The 24,200-nt window shown below is 48.3% G+C and overlaps 1 protein-coding gene across 5 annotated transcripts in view; it reads right to left on the reverse strand.

Annotated features, from left to right (window-relative positions):
• The window catches only part of NAV1 (neuron navigator 1), a 287,918-nt gene extending 264,994 nt beyond the window's left edge, over positions 1-22,924 (reverse strand). For all 5 annotated transcript variants that reach the window (XM_030818659.1, XM_012502004.2, XM_030818658.1 and 2 more), the window contains exon 1: positions 22,738-22,924. The gene's annotated coding sequence lies outside the window, so the exon portion shown is untranslated. The remainder of the gene's footprint in view (positions 1-22,737) is intronic.
• Positions 22,925-24,200: the final 1,276 nt, after the last annotated feature.

A 24,200-nucleotide genomic window follows, 5' to 3' on the forward strand; every position in this document is an offset into this window, starting at 1 on the left:
ACCAAAAAATAAATAGGAATAAATAAATAGAAAAATACCTTCAGAACCTCCTTGGTCTCCTTGGTTGATTCTCAAACCTAAATCTAACTGGGTGCCTTTGTTCCAACCATTGATAGTCTCATGCTGGGATAGCACTTACTGCCTAAGGGCCCTGAACATGGGGGATCTGATGGAGGAACACAGCCCCCACCTGCAGGGAGTTCCCAGGCTGATGGGCAAGGCACAGTTCCTAATCTCATGGAGGCCCCAGGCTGAGCAGGGAACACAGCCGAACACAGCCTTGTCCTTAACCAGATCCTTCGCTAATGGAAGAGACAGAACCCTGCCCGCAGGAAGCCTACTGCCTAATAGGGAAAAACTTCTGTATCCGTGGGGAGCTTCCAATGTCCAGAAAAAAAGGACTCAGAAGAAAAATCTAGAAACATGGATAATGGAAGTGAAGGAAACTAACTTTTATTGAGTGTCTAGCATATGCCAGCTACTGTACAGGTTTAATCTTCTTTAATTCTCACAATTACCTCATTTACAGTCAAGGAAACGAAAGCACCCTGGTTAGTTACCCAGCTGGTAAGTAAGTAACAGAACCAGGATTTGAACTCAGACCCGTGCAGCTCCCACATCCTGCTTTTGCGTAACACCATGTGTGATGGGGCAGATTCATTTACCTTCTTTTCCCACATCACCCTTTAGGCTGGGAGCTAGTTCTTGTTTCCTATTGCAAATCACCATTCTCACAATACTCAAAATTACTACACTTAGGACTACTTCATTGACTGACAATATCCCACTGTCCCAGCAGCAAGAGGGACTGCCGACTCTGTCCCTTTAAAACAAAGAGAAGGACTCACAAAGGAGCTCCCATCCTCCACTAGCAAGGGGTCCCACCCATCCCAGAGGCAAGCTGTGGTCAAGGCACGGGCTTTTTGGGGTCTCATGGAGAAAAGGTTCAGAAACCAAAGCCCCGCCCCAGGTTGGTCCCAAGCCAGTCACGGGATGAACACACTCCCTGGTACCTGTGGAAAGAGTAGCGACTGCTGCACGCCACTGGAAAGACTGGTGGTGGCAAATGCAACAGAAATGCTATGTTCCCTGAGCCCACTGTCTGCTTTGTGGCACCCAGGGCTGGCCTGGAACAGCAGCCTGGCCTTCCCGTCATTGTGCTGGAGCTCTGGGAGGTCTCGGCTCATGGCAAGGATCCACAGATCCCAAAGCCTTCTGTGGCTCCTCGGTCCCAGGAAAGGGGCTCTGCAGAGAGAGGAGATAAAAATGCTGCCACACAGCAACAGAGATGCACATCTGTACAAACATCAGTGTCTTTCCACGGGAACAGTGACTTGGGCATTAAAGGACTGGGAGCCAGGATTTCATTAAATATCCTGTTTCTCAGGGCCTGCTGTGGGGCAAGAGCTCCGGCAAGGAACCTAGGGTCCATTGCCAATTCCAGGTCCTCCTCTGCTTCTCTCTGGCACCCCAAACCACCCCGGATGCAGGGTCACTGGGCTCTTGCCTGCTGGTCACCACACCAGGATGGCCAAGGCTAGACCACTAGTAGTTTGGGGTCTTCAATGGGGCAAGTTGTCCTGGCCTGGCAGGAGGGATATGCTGATGGTGGAGGGGAAGCTGGCGCCAGCTAAGGGGCCCATAACCCAAAGAGGAGAAGATTCCATAAAAAGAAGCAGCCAGGCTGAAAAATTATTGACCTTTTGCTCTTGCCAGCTAATAGCATTCTAGCCTGTCCCATCCCCTATCACCCAAGATCCTTAATAGGTTTTACATCCCGAAAAAATGAAAGTTACACAGGAGAGAAAGCAAGAATCTTGGTTTTTGGTGAGGAGGGGGATGGTTTATAGAAGATGGAACCTAAATCAAGAATAGGAGAGTTTTTTGATACCACCCAGCAAGGCGGAGGCAAACACAACACACAGAGAGACAGATACGGTTCGGCTCTTCCCATCCTTTGAACTTCCTCGGCCGCCCTACCCTGCCTGGCTTCCCGCACAGTGCAGGACTGCCCCAGCCCGAGCCTCTCACCCCGACTTTCTTCCAGTCTGAGAAGGAGGGGACACATGCGTGTGGGGCCTGCTTCCTTAGCCCACAAGATGCAGAGCTGCAAGCTGCCTGCACAGGAAAGGAGGGCGTGGGGATCGGGCTGGGTTCTGCAGGGCAACTGCACCCTCTCGTGGTGGCAACAGGAAGATGCAAGGCCATGCAGACAAAGGCCGAACCAGATTCTTCCTCCTTCCCAGAATCCCTCTACACCGCCTTTATTAAGCACCTATTGGCGGATGGCACGGGGTTCTGTCCAAAAAGAAGTGGATGGACACCGCACTGTTCTTAAGGGCTGCTAAATGAAATCTGCACAGGAGAAAGGAGGCTAATCCTTCCACAGCTCTGGGCTAACAGGCCTTCCCTTTCCTCACACTCTAGCTTCAGCGATCAGTGCTTCAATGGACAATTTTGCTGCCCTCTGCCCACATGCATGGCACCTCGACCATCACCTGGGACAAAGCTTCTCACCTCCATCAAAACCCTGCTCCCAGCCCTAACTCTAAGGAGCCTCAGCCTCTCCCAACCCACAAGAGGCTTAAAAGCAGCAACTGTTGGAAGAGCACTGTTCCTGGTGGTTTATGTGCGAGTCTCCAGTGTCAGATCCTCCAAGGGTGTGCTTCTGGTCTCTCCAAATGGATGGGGAGCTTCTCAAGGGCAGGAAACATTTATTGAGCATCTATTTCATAGCCAGGCCCTTTATAACCACAATTCATGGAAGCCTCTCAGCAGGCCCGTAAGAACCATAAATAACTCCCAATTTACAGAGGGGAAACTTGGGCTCCAGAAGGCCAAGAGCTATCAACAACCCCTTTCCGTATGCCTGGTGCTATGCTAAAGGTGTTATATGCATTATCTCATTCAAACCTTGTGAACAAGGTTACCCAGTGAGCTAGGTTAAAATTATTCCCATTTTACAGATGAAGGTGTTGGAGCTCAGAAAACGATACTCCGTAATATGGCCCTTTGACATGCTGAACTAAAGAAGCAGACTCAAAGTATCTCTGACTTCCCCCCCACCCCAACTCCTGTCTCTCAATCATCCATCTTTCTCCAAGCACAGGACGAGGCTATTCTCTGGAATTCTCTTATCTCCCTAGAAACCAGACCCCAAAGAGGAACACAATTGCTTTTGATTCCCTCCCTGAAGTTTTATTAACCATAGAAGATTAAAACTCATATCACAGAGGAAGAAACTGAAAATTAAACACCACACCTGTGCCAGGCGCAGTGGCTCACGCCTGTAATCCCAGCACTTTGGGAGGCCGAGGCGGGTGGATTACAAGGTCAGGAGTTCAATACCAGCCTGACCAACATGGTGAGACCCCGTCTCTACTAAAAATACAAAAATTAGCCAGCGTGGTGGCGTGCGCCTGTAATCCCAGCTACTCAGGAGGCTGAGACAGGAGAATCGCTTGAACCCGCGAGGCAGATGTTGCAGTGAGCTGAGATTGCGCCACTGCACCCCAGCCTGGGCAACAGAGCAAGATTCCATCTCAAAACAAACAAACAAAAAACACCACACCTAGAGCCCAGACAAATTTTGTCCCAAACCAGTGTTCATTCTTTGGTTCCATTCAATTCCCAAAGAGAATGATTTACTAACCATTGTCTGAGCACTGGGCTCATTCATTTCCCCGAAAAATCACTGCCTACTCCTCAAAATGGCCACAGGGCCCGCATTTCCCCTTCCCCTGTGAAGAAGGGTATATAAGCCTCTGGACCTCACTGGATTATGGAGTGACCATTCTCCTGTGATTCCCATGAGCTTATGCACGTTAAATAAGTTTATCTGCCTTTTATCTACATATCGTCAGTTTATTTTCAGTGAAGTTTCAGAGGGTGGTGGGAAAGCTTTCCCTTGGCCCCTACAAAGCACAAAAACATTGAGGGGATAAATAATATGCACGAAGTCGCACAGCTAGCAAGAGGCAGCAGGATAGAAACCCAGTTCTGTTTCACCCTTATTCTTATCCCTGGTTTCTGTTTTTGTTTTTTGGAGGCCAGGCCTCCTCCTTCCTGCTCCTCCAAGCCCCTTGCGCAGGGTTCCATGCACAGCTCAGTCACCGCCCAGCACATAGACAGCTTCCTTTCCGCAGCCCCTGAGGAGTCCTTTCGTCCTTCTACAGCCAACTCCAGAAACTACATAGAGTGCTTTCTTCCTGTCTCTCTTCATCCCTTCCACTCCTATTGGAACAAAACCACGTTTGACATTTCTCAGCATCATTACATTAAACAGGCTGGATCTCAGCCAGCTATTTCTGGGCTTTAATTACTTGTTCTATCTAGCCTAAGGGGTGTGGGCAAGCCGGTCCTCAGTTAACCCACCCGAAAACTGGGAAGATCAGGAACTATCTCCTAGAATTTGATTACCAGCCGAGGAAGGTGCTAATTTGGAGGTGGTAGTTAAGTGTTTTGGGGGAGGCTGGGTGGTTTCTGACTTTAATTCTAAGATTAACCCAGGGGAACCTCTGGGGCCACAGTGCAGCTTTGTAAGTGATCTCCCCATGGGGAGTAAATGTCCTGGAATCAAGCCCTAAGGCGGGCCCCTAATTCTTTGCATGTATGATTGGGCACACAAGCCTCAGGACATGTCTGAAGGCTGTCCTGTGGGCTGTGCTAAAGGACATTGGACATGCACATCCCCCAACCCTTTGTCTGTCTTCCAGAATCTCTTGCATTGTTTCACAAAAGGAGGAGCACAGAAGTTGAAATTCACCCAGGCCCCTCGGAGAGCATTGGGATCCTGCCTTAGGTACTAATTACAATACAATCTGGCTGAATGATGGGGGCTGAAATGTGGCATTTCACCATCACGGTTGGTGCCGAGGGAATGCATAGAAATCTTCAACTTGACACCAAAGCGGACTTCCCTAGGGCTTCCTAACAGAAACAGTAGATTATTTTCATCTCAGCCCCCTCCAAGCCTTAAGCGGGGGGGCCCTGTGGTCTGGCGGGATCATGGAGTCAGGGTTCTAGGGACCCTGGCCAACTCATCTTCCTCCTTTGCACCAGAGACGAGTCTACTGGTCTGAGCTTTTGCCTGAGATATTTGCCCGTAGAATTCAGCCCCTGTTTTTACAGGGGGAAACACTAATGATTTTCTAGGGCTCTCCATTGAGAGGGCACTTGAGACCCGTTTTCCACACAGGCATTTGGAGGATGGTGCTCCTTGCTGGCGAGGAGAGGGGCATTTCTCCAGAGAGGGCCCCAAGGACTGGTGGTGAGCCTCTGTGGAGGGGACAGGGCTGGTCCTTAGACCTCTGCTGCTGGCCCAGGTTGCACTAAGGTTGGGGCTAGCACAGCAGAGGGGAAGAGTCCAAGTATTTTTCTCCCCTTGCCTGGAAGGCCCCCCAGTTCCCTCCCCTCCATACCCAGTCTTTGCCTGACTTAATTCCTGCAAGCCCAGGAGGAGGAATTCACCTCCCAAGAGGCCCTTCCTGCTCCTCCCGGGGTTACAGTCCCTCCACTGTCCCCCCACTGTCCCGAGCTATTACAACTAGGGTGTAATCAGTGGTTTGCTTACCAGACCTGTTTTTTTTTTCTTTTTTGAGACAGGGTCTTCCTCTGTCGCCCAGGCTGGAGTGCAATGGTGTGATCTCAGCTCATTGCAACCTCTGCCTCCTGGGTTCAAGAAAGTCTCCTGCCTCAGCCTCCTGAGTAGCTGGGACTACAGGCACCCGCAACCATGCTCAACTAATTTTTTTATTTTTATTTTTTGTAGAGATGGGGACTCTGTATGTTGTCCAGGGTGGTCTCAAACTCCTGGGCTCAAACGATCTACCCACCTTGGCCTCCTAAAGTGTTATACAGGCATGAGCCACTGCTCCAGGTCTCAGACTATTTTTTATAAAAGAGCGTTATACTGTTTGTCCTTAGCACCTAGGACAGTCCTAAGCTGTGGCTAATATCTAGTGAATGAATGAATGGATCAGTGAATTAATGAATGTGGCATTTTCAATCCCCACTTTCGGACCTGAAATCCTAAGTCTCCCCCCTCAAATATCCTTGGGCCTTTTCCACAGGCTGTTCTCTTGGGGTTCCAGATAGGCTGACCTCAAGTAGTACCCCAGAAGCTGTCACTAAATCTGCCCCTGACCCCCGCCCCCCCATCTGCCTTCATAGCACCTTTCCTCCAGCACCCGGGAACCCATTTGGCTCCTGAATCCCCAATGCCCCTCCCTTTTCTGGCCTCTCTTTCGGAAACACCTTTTTCCTGCCTCCATTAGGCTGCTGTGTTTCCTGCACAGGAAGAGGGCCTTTTGATTCCAGGGTGCTATTTATAGCAGCCCTCCCTCCTTCTGAGCCTCACTAAGGTAGGGGCAATGGCGCAGGGGATGGGGATAGAAGATGCTTGGGACTTTCCAGGGTCCTGGCCACCAGGAGAAGAGGGCTGAGTTCCCAAATGAGGGATGGAACCTAGAGGAAGCTTCTGACCCCCAGACTGGCTTTCCCTCCTGACTTTCCCATATGTTAGTAGCTCCACAGCTCTCCCAGGCCCCCAGACTCAAAACCCCAGAGCTTCAGAGTCAAGGAGTTGTGGGATTTACATCTAGGGAAGACATTACAGATCATTTTGTAGATGAGGAAACTGAGATCCAGACAGGAGAAGAGATTTGAACAAGGTCGCGTAGAATGTTAAAAGTAGGTCTCTGGCCAAAATCTCCCATGATTCTTGCTTTACCTGTAACTATGACAAAGGATTGCCTCATTCAATCTCTTGAGGCAGGTGGCATGTTATGGGTTGAATTGTGTCACCAAAAAAGATAACTGAAGTACTAATTCCCAGTGTCTCAGAATGTGACCTTATTTGGAAATAGGGTCATTGAAGAAGTAATTAGTGAAGATGAGGTCATACTGGAGTAGAGTAAGCTCCTAATCTGGTATGACTGCTGTATTTATAAGGAGAGGGAAATTTGGACATAGACATACACAGAGGGAAGAGGATGTGAAGGCCACAGGGAAGAGATGGCCATGCAGTGGTGAAGGCAGAAATCGGAGTGATGCGTCTCTACGCCAAGGGACGACAAGGATTGTCGGCCAACACCGGACACTAGAAGAGGCAAGGAAAAATTCTCCACTAATTTCAGAGGGAGTATGACCCTGCCAACACCTCGATTTCAGACTTTAGCCTCCAGAACTGACACCGTAGATTTCTGTTTCATTAAGCCACCCACTTAGTGGTACTTTGTTACGGCAGCCCTAGCAAACTGATCATTTGATGGATAAGGACTCTAAGACTGAGACAGGTTAAATGAGTTACCCAGGTTATACACCAAAAGGTGCAGGAGGGACTCAACTCTCAGTCCAGTGCTCTTCCAAAAAGACTGCATGACTTTTGTATTCTGCTGTCTGTTGTGTCCCTCCCATGTTCCACAGTCATCCAGTCCTGTTGGGTTTTCCTTTGTAAAAAGTCTCTCCCACGGCTCTTCCTTTCCTTCCCCAGCAGGGCCGCCCTAGCCCAGACTTTGCATGTCAGGAATGTGACGGTACATCTGCTGGCCCAAGTCTCCCTCTTCCAAGCCATTAGTTGGTCCCACACCTCTTTATGGAATGCCCACTGCTTGCTAGGTTCTGCGCTATGTGCTGGCTTCCCATGGGTGAACGGAGCAGACGTGGTCCCTGCCATTAGGGCCGTACTGCTGGTAAAACAGCTTCATCATGTCACTTCTTGGCTCCAGGTCACCAGTGTTTCCCACCACAGGCTCCAGTCTTGCACGTGGACCTGTGTTTCCCACATGCAGGGCCAGACACCCCTGTCTGTCGACACGTGTCAGCTCAATTCAGATTAGAGAATAACATTCTGTCTTGTGGGGAAACCAGCGGCCCCTCTACAAATGATCTGAACTTCCCAGCTCCAGGAGATAAAGGCAGCTCCAGTCCATGGAGGGAAGAAAAGGCATTATGGTCTTTTACAGCAAGACACAGAAATGGGGAAGTTGTCTGGGAACAAAGAAGGTGACATTGAACACTTTAAACATCCACTAAGGACCAACCAGCTTAACTCTCAAAACCCTGGCAGATACTCTATTGATACTGGATAGATGTGAATCCTACCGCAATGAAAGGAATCTCGTTTCCTCCCATAAACAAACTGTGGCACATTCATACGTCAGAAATTAAAAGAAGCAAAATACATCATTCAACATGGATGAATCTCAAAAACATTATGCTGAGCTAAGAAGCCAGACACAAAATAGAACCTACCACATGATTCCATTTATATGAAGTTCAAGAGCAGGCAAAACTAATCTATGATGATACGAATCAGAACACGGAGACAGTGGGTGGGAGCGCATTGACAAAAGGGACAGGAGGGAAATTCTGTGGGTTGATGGAAATGTTCCTTATCTGGATCAGGTGTGGGTCACATGGGCATATTCGTTTGTCAAAAACACATCGATCTGTGCGTTTCACTGTTTGTAAATTATACCTCAATTAAAATAGAAGAGAATAGAATAAAAGAAGAGAAAAGGATTCCCTCCTTCTCGGTTGGAACACACAGTGGCTGACCAGTTGCAGGTGAACAGACCCTCACATTTTCTCCTGCTTCTCTCTCTAGACCTGAAATCTGGCTCAAGCTCTGTTCACTCCTCTGGCTGAGTTTAGGCAGCAGCCCAGGCTCTCTACAAAGAGGCAGATGGAAGCAAATAGAGCCGGCAGCCCTGGCCCATGGGCCACTGAGCACAGGCTCTGTCTGGCTTTGTGAGTCAGGCCTTCACCTCAGAGGTATCCAGGCTGAGCCCTCCCTGGTGTCCTATTGCCATGGAGATGGCCCTAGCCTGTATTTTCGCCCACAAGCCTCGAGTTTATCATTTCAAATCTCCCACCTTCCCATATATTTTGCCTCAGTCACATCTGCGGCTCCTCCTTCCAGAGTGAAGTGAGTGCTATTTATAATGCCCTGGAAACACAGCCTGGGCCAGATAATAGGCCAGTGTTGCCAAACAAAACCCCAGGCCACTCTGCCCCCTTCGTCCCCTGGAGGCCTGCAGTCTGGAGCCCAGAGGGGCCCGAGGGACCATATATCTTAAAGCCAGCACCACAGACAACCCTTCCATCCGTCCATCTGACCCTCAGACAGGGAAGCATCCCCCATCTGATACGTAAACATCCATTTGGGGATAAATCTACCCTGAAGTATAGTCTGCATGGCTGGAGCTAAATGAGGCATCCTTGGCTTCGCTCCATCCCTTTGCCTGTCTGGTGTACGTTCAGTGGATCAAGAATTTATTTTATACATGGGGGTGCAGTGAGCCACGGGGCATCCAGATTAAGGACCATGAGAATGACCAACATTGGTTCTAGGCCAGAGGGTGCTTAACACCTTCTAGGATGATCTTCACAATTCCCTGGCCTGAGTATTATTGCCCCCATTTTACAGACGAGAAAATTGAGGCTCAGGGAGGTTGTAGGAACCCGGGTCAGGCTGACTCCAAAGCCTGTGCATTACTCCACATGCATCAGAGGCCCAATGTCAGGGAGAGGTCGAGGAAGCAAAGAGGTGGCCTGTAAACAAGCCAGGGAAATTCAGCACCTACAGTGCTCCCGTGGGCAGGAGAAAGGGAAAGGACATTCCCTTTACCTACCTCAGCTTAAAGGCATCCCTTACCCTCAACCCCGCCACCCTGCCAAGTAATCAATCAACAAATGTTTGCTGAGCCCCTACTGTGTACCAGGACCCAACTAAGCTACTTCCAAGTGCTAAGAGCGGCCAACTCAGAGTGGCCTCGTGGGCTTTCCTCTGCCCTGGGAGGCCTTTCCCAGACCATCAGCATGCCGGCCTCGACTTGGCCTCTGGCCCCCTCCCTGCCATCCCAAACACAGAGGCCTTTGTCTTTGTCACAGTCTCTGTGGCCAGCTCAGCAGGGGCCATTCCCATCCACCTCCCACAGCCACCCCCAACTCTGTGGTCACTTTCTAGACCTCCCTACGGCCCCTGATTTCTTTCTGGCCGTGGCCAGCAGGAGGAAGTGGGGAGATGACTAACAGGGGTGATGTGGCATCTTTGTGATGACATTCAGTAAAGAGATTGGTAATGAGTGACAGAGAGACACTGGATCTCACAGGAGATGTGTAAATTGGGAGGGGCCGGCTTATTAGCTCCAGACCAGCTAAAAAGCAGAGGAGTTTTAATGAGTTGCCAGCCTAACACAGGCCCTAAATTCATGCACAATGGTAATTTTCAACTCCAATGAGAAAATGAGAAACAGAACCTCAAAACATAACACTTTTACATTGTTTTTTTGACTGGGTAAGAATGAGCAGGAGTGATAAAATTGGTGATGTACTTTAAAGTAGCTTTTATTGAAAAATAAACCTTAAGGACTTGTCAAAATAATGCGATAACAAAGTAAATTTAAAAGCTCAATATGATTTCTGCATTTGTATAACAGACATGATGTCTGTGGTTAAGTTCTATGAGCCATTAAAGACACTGTGGCGCTGGACGAGGTGGCTCATGTTTGTAATCCCAGCACTTTGGGAGGCCGAGATGGGAAGATCACTTGAGCCTCGGAGTTCCAGACCAGCCTGGGCAACATAGCGAGACCTTGTCTCTACAAAAAATGTTAAAGTTAGTCAAGTATGGTGGTGTGCTCCTGTAATCCCAGGTACTCAGGAGGCTGAGATGGGAAGATCACTTGAGCCTGAGAGGTTGAGGCTACAGTAAGCTATGATTGCATCACTACACTCTAGCCTGGGCAAAAAAGTAAGAGCCTTTCTCAAGAAAAAAAAAAAAAAAAGAAAAAGAAAGACACCAGTCCACTGGCCCCTTCTGCTATACATGACCCTGGAGTGTATTGGAAAGGACAAAGACCAGGAGTTGGAAGACTTGGGTTCCCCAACTCATTCCCTAAAGTTATGTGGCTTTGGGTAAGTTACTTAGCCTCTCTGAGTCCAATTTTGACATCTACAGAAAGGGAAATATTTGTCCTGCCCACCTCATAAGGTTGCCATGAAGAGTAAACGAGAGGATGGATATGAAGTCACTCAGCATGGACCATAGAGTAGACCAGAGGAACCTTTGCAGTGAAGGCCTGAGGAAGAACTCTGATAGCAGGATGGGATTTAGGTCATGGAACTTCAGTCAAGCCAACCTCCATCCTCAGGGTCAGGTTGTGACTGCTCCAGAGTGGTGTGGGTCTCAAACATTTGCCGAGAGACACCTTCAGGGCCATACACAGACCACCCACCCCACATGTTCCCAGGACAGAAGGGGCAGAGCCGAGCAGCTTTTCAGAGGCCCTGGGTTCCAAAATACAAACATAAAACTACAAAATTGAAGTTAATCAGGATTTATTCAAACATGTATAAAATGTAACATTGTGTCAACTTCTTCGATACTTAACTTTAGCTTTCACAAAAATGCATTCTATTTGAAAATAACTTACAGGTAAAATTTTTCTTCTGATCCAGTAATTTCTGCATATGTTCAGGGTTACCAATAAATGGCCAATTTAAAATTATTAATAAATGAATTGCTGATAACCAAATACTTTTAAAAGTGAAATTATAGGCCAAGGATGGTGGCTCACACTTGTAATCCAAATGCTTTGGGAGGCCAAGGTGGGAAGCAATCCTGAGGCCAGGAGTTTGGGACCAACCTGGGCAACATAGTGAGACCCCGTCTCTACAAAATATACAAAAATTAGCCGGGTGTGGTGGCGGGTGCCTGTGGTCCCAGCTGCTTAGGAGGCTGAGGCAGGAGGATCACTTGAGCCCTGGAAGTCAAGGCTGCAGTGAGCTGCATTGGTGCCACTGCACTCCAGCCTGGGCGACAGGTTGAGACCCTGTCTCTTAAAAAAAAAAAAAAAGTGAAATTATATATGTATTTTTAAATTACAACAAAAATTTAGCAATTCACGTGGGATGTAGGGTGTGGGTGCATCCTTCTGGGCATGCTGCATTCTGGGGCTCTTTCTGGGTGAGCATGCCCAGTGGGCACCCAGGGTTTTTTTGTTGTGTTTTTGGTTTTTTTGTTTTTTTGAGATGGAGTCTTGCTCTGTCGCCCAGGCTGGAGTGCAGTGGCGCGATCTTGGCTCACTGTAAGCTCTGCCTCCTGGGTTCACACCATTCTCCTGCCTCAGCCTTCCGAGTAGCTGGGACTACAGGTGCCTGCCACCACACCTGGCTAATTTTTTTGTATTTTTAGTAGAGACGGGGTTTCACCATGTTAGCCAGGATGGTCTCGATCTCCTGACCTCGTGATCTGTCCACTTCAGCCTCTCGAAGTGCTGGGATTACAGGCGTGAGCCACTGAGCCCGGCCGGCACGCAGGTCTTAAGACAGTCCTCTCTCTGCAGAAAAGCTTCCTCTCAGGCCAGGCACCTTTTGTCCTGCTCACCTCTGTGTATTTAGAAACCAGAAGGCCAGGCGCATTGGCGTGTGCCTGTAATCCCAGAACTTTGGGAGGTTGAAGCAGGTGGATCGCTTGAGCCTAAGAGTTTGAGACCAGACTGGGCAATATGGCAAAACCCTGTCTGTACAAAAAATGCAAAAATTAGCCAGGCGTGGTGGTACATCCCTGTAAAACCAGCGACTTGGGAGGCTGCGGTGGGAGGATCATCTGAGCCTGGGGAGGTTGAGGCTGCAATGCGCTGTGATTGTTCCACTGCACTCCAGCCTGGGTGACAGAGTGAGACCTTGTCTAAAAAAAGAAAGAAAGAAAGAGAGAAAGAGAGAAAGAGAGAAAGAAAGGAAAGAAAGGAAACTAGAATATCTGAATCTAAAGCTTGCCTTCCTCACTACTATTTTGGGTGGTCATCATCAAATTGTACAGAAGACCTTATAATAACAAGCAACAGTTTCCTGTCCCACCTCTTCCCAACTCCATTCTATTGTCCAAATAGTTTTCCGTTATTAGCTCTTTTGGTGGTTATCCATGTAAACTCTAGATAACATACTAATAACTATTCCCTGTTTTGTCACCTGTAGACAATATCTATCATTACCAGAGAAGTTAGACAAGTTTAGAGCACTTACACTAAACCCGACTCTCTTTCTCCTTTTCTTCCTCCTAATATTTGATTTTAGTTACTTTTATGAGTTATCTTGTACCTTTGATCTTAAAATTTGGTTTCTTGTTTTCTAACACTTTGACAGACTCTTGAATCCCCTCGGTAGAAGAGGAGAGTATTTGAGACCCTCCTTTTCCCTCTTCTACCTCTCTTCTTCAGTCAGTAACACCTTTATTCACTTATTTATTTATTTTAATTTTAATTTTTTTTTTTTTTTTTTGAGACGGAGTCTCGCTCTGTCACCCAGGCTGGAGTGCAGTGGCGCAATCTCGGCTCACTGCAAGCTCCGCCTCCCGGGTTCACGCCATTCTCCTGCCTCAGCCTCTCCGAGTAGCTGGGACTACAGGCGCCCGCCACCAAACCTGGCTAATTTTTTTGTATTTTTAGTAGAGACGGGGTTTCACCGTGGTCTCGATCTCCTGACCTCGTGATCCGCCCGCCTCGGCCTCCCAAAGTGCTGGGATTACAAGCGTGAGCCACCGCGCCCGGCCATTTTTATTGTTTTAAGAGATGGGATCTTGCTCTGTCACCCAGGCTGGAGTGCAGTCGTGCAATCATAGCTCACTGCAACCTCAAACTCCTGGCTGGGATCAAGTGATTGATCCTCCTGCATCAGCTTCCCAAGTAGCTGTGGCAGGAGGACCATACTATAGGCATGCACCATCATGCCCAGCTAATTTTTTAATGTTTTGTACAGATTGGGGGGTGTGTCTTGCTAGGTTTCCCAGGCTTGAATTCTGGCCTCAAGCAATCCTCCTGCCTTGGCAGTTACACCTTTATTGATAGCTATTTACAGCCTGCCCAGCAACTACAGCTAAGTATATTGAGCTCTGCTTAAAGATTATCAGTAAATGTCATTTACATGATCATGACTACATAAATATTATTAAATCCCAGCCTTAGAGCCTCACTTTCCTCCTCTGTCAAATGGGGACAGCATAGCATGTGCTAACACCTCATAAGACCTAGTGGGCCAGGCACAGTGGCTCACGCCTGTAATTTCAGCACTTTGGGAGGGCGAGGTGGGTAGATCACAAGGTCAGGAGTTCCAGACCAGCCTGGCCAAGATGGTGAAACCCCGTCTCTACTGAAAATACAAAAATTAGCCGGGCATGGTGGCATGTGCCTGTAATCCCAGCTACCCGGATGGCTGAGGCAGAGAATTGCTCGAACCTGGGAGGTGGAGGTTGCAGTGAGCCGAGATCATGCCACTGCACTCTAGCCTGGGCAACAGAGCAAGACTCCATCTCAAAAAATAATAATAATTTTTAAAAAAGACCTAGTGAAGACAATACAGAATGTGTGGAATGTGAATGACTCAGGTTTTTACAAATATAACCTCTTATTTTTCTATCATTACATATGACATGTAGCATGGAGTGGTAATAATGGCTCATACTATTTGGGCAACTTAGATAACTCTCTGAACTGCAATTTCCTAACCAGTAAAATAGAGAGAATACTAGTACCTATCTCGCCAAGTTGTTGGAACGATTACATGAAATGATATAAGTCAAAGTGCTTCTCCTCCTGTGGATCACTATCCCAATTTTAGGGATCATGACCTTATTTCCCTTTTGCTGAGAGAGAAAATTTCAATTTAGGCCTTAACTCAGCAGGCTATGGATTGAGAAAAAGTATACAGCACTCTCAAAAAGGCATTTGGGAAACTACTGGAAAATCTGATTATGGCCATATATTAAACAATTCTGTTAAATCTAGTATTAATGGGTATGACTGTGATACTGTAGCTTCATAGAAGAATGTCCTTGTTTGGCCGGGTGTGGTGGCTCACACCTGTAATCCCAGCACTTTGGGAGGCCGAGGTGGGCATATCACCTGAGGTCGGGAGTTTGAGACCAGCCTGACCAACATGGAGAAACCCTGTCTCTACTAAAATTACAAAAAAATTAGCCAGGCATGGTGGCGTGCGCCTGTAATCCCAGCTACTCGGGAGGCTGAGGCTGGAGAATCGCTTGAACCTGGGAGACGGAGGTTACGGTGAGCTGAGATCGTGCCATTGCACTCCAGCTTGGGCAACAAGAGCAAAACTCCATCTCAAAAAAAAAAAAAAAAGTCCTTGTTCTTTGGAAATAACATGCTTCAGTGTTGAAGGGTTAAGTATCATGATGTCAACAAATTGCTTTTTTTTTTTTTTTTTGAGACAGAGCTTCGCTCTATCTCCCAGACTGGAGTGCAGTGGTGCCATCTCGGCTCACTGCAACCTCTGCCTCCCTGGTTCAAGTGATTCTCCTGCCTCAGCCCCCTGAGTAGCTGGGATTACAGGCACCCACCACCATGCCTGGCTAATTTTTGTATTTTTAGTAGAGATGGGGTTTTACCATGTTGGACCAGGATGGTCTAGATCTCCTGATCTCGTGACCCACCCACCTTGGCCTCCCAAAGTGCTGGGATTACAGGTGTGAGCCACTGGGCCTGGCAACAAATTACTTTTAAATGGCTCAGAAAAATATTATATATATTGATCTATATAGAGAGCAATCTAGCAAAATGTCAACAATCAGTGAATGTAGACATTCATCGTACTAGTCAGTCTTTCACCTTCTCTACTTACCTGACAGTTTTCAAAATAAAACCTTGGGTGTGGGGGTAACTTCCACCACAGGAAAGCACCTTAACTGTCATGTAGCCCTTTCCCCTCCCCCTGGGAACTAGGCATGGGCCCTGAGGGTGCAGCTTCCACAGACTCACCCAGTGAGGTAGGGGTAAGTGTGGCTGACACCTTCTAAATCTACTTGGTAAAGCGGACTATACCCAGAGGGTGATGAAGAGCACAAAAAGCTGGGGTCCAATGGGCAGCACACAACAGTGCAGGGTGTGCCATGCAATCCAGCCCTCCTCCTGAAGCTCTGGGGAAGGAGAGCCCGAGGGGCCGTACAGAATGGCCCCAGATGAGAGACAAGGCAGGCAGCTGCTTCGTGTGGGTCCTGGCTGGGGCCCCCTAACCATGTGTCTCATCAGCTGTCTCTCCTTTGTCAAAGGAAAAGCAGGAAGAAAGCAGTTGGTATCTTGGCATTACCCAGAACCCAGATACTCCTTCCCAGTCAACTCAATTATCTGCACCAATGAACTGGGAAAAAGGCACCGGTAACTGACTCTTGCAATCATTTATTATGGACCTATTCTATGCTATGCTTGAAGTCTACCAAAAAATTAGATAACACCAAAACAAGATGAAATAACTAAACAACAAACAGTAAAGAGCAAAGATACAGTCAGACTCTCATTCCTTTATGCCTTCATTTATCCCTTCTGCATCAGCCCAGTTCTCTGGTTTTCAGGGGCAATCTACAAATTGAAAAGAAAATCTGCTTCGTCTATCTGATAATAAATAGGTGATCTGCCTATGGCTAACCTGTGCCAGTAAGCTCATAAATGGAGTGGTGCACCTCATTCTGGACATGACACCTTCAAACAAGAGAAACTAGCATTTTAAGGGTGATGCATATAATGAGGAAGGTGAGTAAGAAATAGGATGAGGTTGGGCGTAGTGGCTCATGCCTGTAATCCTCAACACTTTGGGAGGCAGAGGCAGGCAGATCACTTGAGGCCAAGAGTTTGAGACCAGCCTGGCCAACATGTCTCTGGAATAGAAAAAGCTACATGCCTGGGTGACAGACAGAGAGATTCTGTCTCAAATTAAAAAAAAGAAAAAGAAAAAGAAAAGAAAAAAGATTAAATCTGGCATTTATTAAGCACACACATTGAGCATCCCAGAGACTGAGTCAGGTCTGACATGGTCTCACTTGATTCAAGCAATCACTCTTTGACTGTATTTTTGGAAATTGCCAGATCATAGGAATCACTGTTGCAGGTGTGGGGTTGTGGAGTGGCAAGGAGGAGAGGGAAGAGGTTAGGACTGAAAGCTGAGGCAAGTTGGAAAACATTGTCCCAGGAGTAAGGCATTTTCATTCCACTTTTCCTGGGGAAGAAACAGAGTCTCTAAGAGATTCCATGGCCTGCCTAAGGTCACACAGAGTGTAGCGATGATGCTGATGTGGAGGATATAATTTCAATTGCCAGTATTTCCTAAATGCTCATCTTGCTAAGGACTTCAGGTGCAAAGTCAATGTTTGAACCTTGAGTTCAAGTCTCAGTTATGTCACGGTCCACAATCTTGCTATTACATCATATATCAACCTTCCTTGAAAAAACCTGGGGACACATCCAGTGAAAATATGAAGGAAGTGGGGCTGCTGAGACCAGAGAAGAAAAGATGGGTACAGATGCATGGTAGTTGTTCCCAAATATTGAAAGGCTGATACTCTGTAGGCAATCACACTTATTCTGCAGGACTTATTTTGAATATCCTCCACTTTATTCAGGGATGCATTTTGGTGAAGCCCACTAAGATTTTGGGATGTTTCACCAATGGGTGGAAGTCATATCCATGACAGATTAATACAAGGAGGAACTCTGAAAGACACAGCTGTCCAAATATGGAATAAGATGATTTCAACATAGTGTTGCGGGAATGCCCCAGCAACAGAGGTGTCCAAGCTGGATGACCTCTGAGGGGGATGTTTTAGGGGGATTTGATGTATCTAGAATAGAAAAAGCTACATGACACTTAAGGTTCTTTCCAACTTGGAAGTTTTACTTTACGGAAGTTGGCATTTACTCTATTTACAAATGGATTTTAAAATCAAGGAAGGGATGTAAAGTGGGTCAGTATTACCAACCAGATGGGGAAGGAATTGCGTCATTGAAAGCTGTGACCAGTCAAGGGTTCCAGGGAGTAAATCAGCTCAACCCTCACAGTGCATCAAAATCACCTAGGGAGCTTTTAGAAGTGACAGACACTGAAGCCACATTCCAAACCAAGTGAAGCTGAATCTCTGGGGATGGGCCCAGGAATTGGTCATTTTTAAAAGCCCCCCAGGTGGTGCTAATGTGCAACCAAGATGGAGAACCCCTGAGCTAGAGGAAACGAAGCTGGCGCTGAGGCTGGGCGTGGTGCCCTCTGAGTCTCAGGATGACCAGCAATCAGTTCATCTCTGCATCAGGGCCAGTGGTGGCCCCTCCAGCTGGAGGGAGTTGGTGGGAAATTGGAAGACAGGAAGATAAAGCCCTTTAACCCTTTAATGCCTAACTTCCAGTTATTAAAAAATGTTCACAAATTCATAGAGATGGGAAGTAAAATGGTGGTTGCCAGGGCCTTGGGGAGGAGGGAAGGGGAATGGAGAGTTACTCTTTAATGAGTACAGAGTTTAAGTTTGGGAAGGTAAAAAAGATCCAGAGATGGCTGCTGGTGATAGATATACAACATGCAAATGCATTTAATGCCACTGAACTGTACATTTAGAAGTGGCTAAAATAGTAAATTGTAGGTTATACATATTTGCCACAATATCATTGTTAAATGTTTAAAGTACACTAATTATAATGAAAAGTATAATTAAATACATCAACCCATCCTAATGTAAAATGTTAGCACTTAGTCAAATTTTGTTGTCTTTTTAAAGGGAAAAAAAATGAAACTTTGCAGATAAAAAAAAAAATTCAGAGGGATTTATCCCAGGAATAAAAGAGTGGTTCAACTTAAGAAAAACAATCAATGTAATGCACCACACTAATACAATGAAGGAAACAAAAAACAAGCCACAGGATTATCTCGAGTGATACAGAAAACAAGCATTTGGCATAAAATTCAACATCCTTTTGTGATTAAAAAAAATGCTTAGAAAACTAGAAATAGAAGATGATTTCCTCAACGCAAAGGACATTTATGAAAAGCCCACAGCTAACATCACACTCACTGGTGAAAGGCTAACATCAAGAAATCCCCCTAAGATCAAGAACAAGAGAAGGATGTCTGCTTTCACCACTGCTACTCAACATTATACTGAAAGTTCTAGCCAGAGCAATTAGGCAAGAAAAATAAATAAAAATCATTCAAATTGGAAAGAAAGACGCAAAACTATTTCTATTCACAGTTGACATGATCCTATGTATAGAAAATCCTAAAGAATCCAGAAACAAAAAAGCTACTAGAGCTAATAAATTCAGCAAAATTGCAAGGGACAAGATCAACACACAAAAATCAGCTGTGTTTCTACACACCAGTAATGCACAAGCCAAAAAGGAAATTAAGAAACAATTCCATTTATGAAAGCTTTCAGAGCATCTGAGGATTGGATATCAGAACAGTCTCGCAGTCTTTTGAAGTGGAATCATCTTGTTAGTAACGGTCCTTGGCAGAGGCACATGCATCAGCGCCTTTAATTTTGTATGCATATTAGTCCATCTCATATTAAAATTAAGTAGAGCAAATAGATTTGATGGCGATGGTAGTGTGAACTGCACAGGACATGTGTAAGAACCTGAACCACATCCACAGGCAGGTCAGAGTGGTCTGGGTCTCAGCCATCCTGCCTCGCTTCACGTCTCAAGAGTCACAGGAAGCTGGGAAGCAAAATCGCAGGCCTCTTGGAGGAAATCAGGCCTGAGTCAGCCTTCCCAGGAGGTTAAGGGAACAGATTAGGCCCAGGAAACGGTTTACTGTGGAGGGTGTTTTTCGCTAGACTAGTTGGAGCGGTATTTTTAAGTTGAAGAAGGAACTAAAAGTGTTTTTAATTATTATTTTTTGTGTGTGACTAGGGGCCAGAAAGACGAAGTGTTAGCCAAGTATTGCCACATTTCTTAGCTCTCCATGTTCCAGAGACTCGAAAAGCTGATAGATGGTTCCATCACAGAGATGGCTGTCTTGACCCTAATATGTTTCTGTTCCTCTCTCTTGCTAAGTGCTAAGTAACATCTGCTGAGATGGAAATGCTAGGAAGATAAAAATTCCCAGTGATTTGCTGAAAGGGAATGAGCCCTAAACTGAAAGCCAGGAGCCCTGCATTCTAGGCCGGCTTCTGCAGTACCCCAGTTGTGTAGCTCTGAGCCCATCCCTTCCCTTCAGTGGGCCTTGATTCTTGCCTGTAAAGGGGAGAAGGGCAGGGGTTGGGAGGAGTGGAGATCCTTTTAACTTTGACATTCTGGTTTTTCTTAAAGGCCAAACCCTTCAAGAAGTCAAAAGAACTTTAAAAGAAGAGGGAAGTGACACTGATTGGAAATAGGCAAAAAGAGAGACAAATTGTAAAAGATGGATAGGAGATTTTTCTATTCTAGGCCACTCCTTTCTACTGAGTGGCCCAAACTGAGTTGATACCAGAGGTTCACAGGGACTCAGGAGGGGGCTAGATTAGGCAAGGAAGGAAAAACAGCACTCTTTAAAAAAAAAAAAAAATGATGGCATTTTACTCTTGGCCACCAGGCTGGAGTGCAATGGCATGATCTCGGCTCACTGCAACCTCTGCCTCCTGGGTTCAAGCAATTCTCCTGTCTCAGCCTCACGAGTAGCTGAGATTACAGGTGCCCGCCACCACGCCCAGCTAATTTTCATATTTCTAGTTGAGACAGGGTTTCACCATGTTGTCCAGGCTGGCCTCGAACTCCTGACCTCAGGTGATCCGCCTGTCTTATGGGCGTGAGCCACCGCACCTGGCCAAAACAGCATTCTTGTTTTCAATTTCCCCAGGCCAAGGTTTATTAAAGAAGCCAGATCCCAGAAAAAGCCCAAATATTCAAAGCTTGCCTACCTACCCATGGGCAAATCAACATTTTTATGGACTGCTTTTGAGGGAAAAAGAGGTGGAGGGGGTCTGGGGGAGCATATTAACTCCCAAAGAATGAATAAATGGCACTTAAGTGAGATAGGAGGCCTTTGAATGCTACTTAGTTTTTCTCCCCAATTCTATTAGTTTGGCAAACATCTATAAAGTGCCTACTGTGTGCTGAGTGTTGTGGGTGGTCAGATAGGGTGTTTGGCTGGAAGGTACTCACAGGAAGATAGGCATGTGCACAAACACCCAAATATCTAAAATACAAAGCATGGCACACTGACAATTAACAAAAATAAAAAATGCAAAGCAGAATGTGAGACCTGCCCCAAGGGAAATCAGATAAACTGCTGAAGAAGTTCAGATCAGGGGCTGTTCTCTTTCACCTGGAAATGGTGTTCTCTTTCACCTGGAAAGTTCAGGCAATAGACCCTAGGGGCTGGAGCCCAAATCTGAAAAACCTTCTTCATTCTTCCAACAGTAGCGATTTTTTCCTGGCTCCACTTTACAGAAGTGAAAACCAGGACAGAGAAGTGAGGAATTATTTGCTCTCTGATCATCCGGGTGGTTAGCAACACAGCCAGATAGAGAACTACAAACTGATGATTGAAAACTTCCCCTAAAAACCGATGGTGAAAGCACATACTACTAGGAAGCTCATCTTAGAAGACAAAATCCATAGAGCTTGTTCCCTCTGTCTCCCTTCTTAGGTCAATCCCAAAGACACACCAACAAAAAGTCAAAGCAGGATAAAAAAAAAATGTTATAAGCAAGCTGGAATCATACATATCTCTGGCCTAAAGGAAGCCAAGGTCTCTGCAGTGTCAGATCGTCAGATCCTCCTCCTGGGGAGGCCATTCTTTTTGCGAAGTCTCCAGTTCCATTACAAGTGAGTTGCTGGGGACTTCATGTAGAGGGAACAAGAGCTAGCCCACAGATGAAAACCCAGGCAAGCCCTCTGCTTTTGCACAGTGAACGAACGTGCCCACAGGCTTCTCAGCATTGAATTTGAACGAGCCAATGGTATCCCAATCATTGAAACAGGAAGCCAGATAAACAGCATGTTATCAAGGGGGGTTCCAGCTCTTCCCTTAAGCCGGCGCCAGCTGCGCCCTGTGACTATCCTAACAAAGTCCCATTGACTCACCAGCTGATTTTCCTGTGTTCGGCTCCGGGGGACAAGGAACCCTCTCTGCCGGGTGGACGTCACCCCTACACACCGTCCCCGCCACCCGCCACTCGCGTCCGGTCCAGTTCCTGCCTCCCCTCTGCCCGCTGCAGACTTGGCTGCTTCTTTATCCTATGACCAGTTTTTATCGGCTCTGAGGATTAGCAGGCACCAGAGCCCAAGCCTCGGGAGCGCTCAGGTGAGCTCCCCGTGATCACCCAATTTCTGCGTTCTCCTCCCTCCCCTCTCCTCCGGGACCACTTTCTCCGCTCCCAGACGCACTGGGCGGGCGCCAGAGAGGACGGCCTCCGGGAGATTGGCGGGAGGGCGCTTCTCGGCGCATCCCGGGGGTGCGGGGAACGTTTTCTGGAACGGCCCGCAAGGTCACCTGCCCCAGCAGTTCCGCTGGCTCCTGCTGGGATGGGAGGAGTTAACTCTTGCTTCAACGAAAGGCAGAGGTGCGGGTAGGGTGTGTGCTTGTCGTGTAGGTGCGAGTATAAGAACGCAGCACCTGGTGTCTCCTGATGATAAGATCTCAACGCGCTTTAAATTGCGGGTATTTCACAACAAGGAAACTGAGGCTCAGAGGGACTGAAGTTAGGCAGCCCCCCGGAGAGTCAACTCTAGAATCAAACGCGCCGTCAGTCCCATAGGGTTCGAAGGGGCACACACCTTCCCCGGAAGCCGCGAGCATCTTGGTTGTTATTTATTCCAGCGCCTCTCCCGAGCCCAGCCCGCAGCCTCCCTCGGGCACCAACCTCCCCTACCCCGGGGCTTGGTCTCGGCCGCGCAGGACCTGCCAACCGAGCCTCGCAAAATGGGAAGCGGCAGACCCTCAGCGCCGCGACCGCGCGACCGCCCCGCGCCGGCCACTCACCGGAGCGCCTGTCCGCCCGGGCTCCGGGTCCGCGCCGCCGCCGCGCAGAGTCGCGCATCCCCCAGGGCAGCGCGCGTGCGGGGTCCGCTTCTCGCGAGCACAAAGTTTCCCGGGGCTCCCCAGGCCGCCTTGGCCCCTCGCACCGGGCTTGGCGTCCGCCGCGCACTCCGGCCTCCGGCCCCGCACTAGGGCAGCCGCCGGCCCCGGCCCCACAATGAAGAGGGAGGCGGCATCCTGAACAAAGTGCCGTCCCCTCGGGCTCGGCGGCGGGGGCGGAGCCTCGTGACCCGCTGCCCCAGGCACACGCCGGCTGCCTCCACGGCGGGCCCGGGAGGGGAGTGCCTGGCGGCCGGGGGGCGGGCAGGAGGAGAGAATCCGTTCCGATCGCCCTGGCTTTCCTCCCCCTGCACTGTGCCAGTTTAACCCGCAGAGGGGCGGAGGCATGGGTCCCTTCCAGACTTTGTCATTGGAAAGCTATTCCCGTAACCCTTTGCTGCCTTCGCCTTCCCGTCCCGCCTCCCAGGCTGGCCGCAGAAAGGCGGCTGCTCGGTGGCGGACCCGCGAGCTGGCAGGGCAGGAAGCCTTTGCACAATTGAGCCTTTCCTTTGCCCGGGGACCCGCCACCGCCACTTCCAGGCCGGGCTTCCTCCCTCCCCCACATGTCGTCCGGGTACCGCTCGCTGGTTCAGCCGCAGTTCTTTAGGAGAAGGGGACAGATGGATGGGCCAGCCTCTCCACCCGACTTCTGACCCCGGGCACCCACCTCCTTTCTTTCTCCACCCCACTGAACTGTCATGCTGTCTGAGCTGGGACTCTTAGAGGAGAGGGGAGGCACCGCAAGTGCCCCGCAAATAGTAGGTGCTCAGTAAAATAAGCGACTTCTCCCCACCTTCCAGACAGCCGATGCCCCTCCTCCTTCTTCCAGGGACTTGGGAGTGGGAGGAGGGGGAAGAAGAGGAGAGAGGAAATGACAGGACCTGAGGAGAGTGAATGGGACGAAGGCCCTCAGCCAGAACCTCCTGCAATCTCTCTGAAGCAGTGCAAGCCCCCTGCCTCCTGCCTGGGGACTTCCAGGGTCTGCAGGAAGAAGGCAGAAGGAAGTCAGATGACAGCTTTGAAGCAGGCTTTGGAAAGGGAGTAGCTGTGGCCGAGGACCCAGCAGATTCCCCTGCTCCAGCCAACAAATAAGAGGACTGATTTATTCCCAGGGCCATGGGGTTGCAAGCTGGAGGACTGATGGATAAAAAGCAAAACTGCCTACTCCCTGGGAGGTCTCAGAGCTCTTTGCCAGCAAAATCAGTGTGAGCAGAGTCAGGATGAGAGCCCTTGAGTCCTCCCTGAACGCCCCCACCCAGTCAGTAAGGCCACAGTGGCTTTGAATATGGAGAGATGAGACACCAGACAACGGACAAGCAGTGACATTCAAGAAGTTCCCAGTGATCAGGGAAAAAGTTTTGTTGTAT

This window comes from Nomascus leucogenys, chromosome 9 (assembly GCF_006542625.1).
Source record: "Nomascus leucogenys isolate Asia chromosome 9, Asia_NLE_v1, whole genome shotgun sequence".
NCBI lineage: Eukaryota > Metazoa > Chordata > Mammalia > Primates > Hylobatidae > Nomascus > Nomascus leucogenys.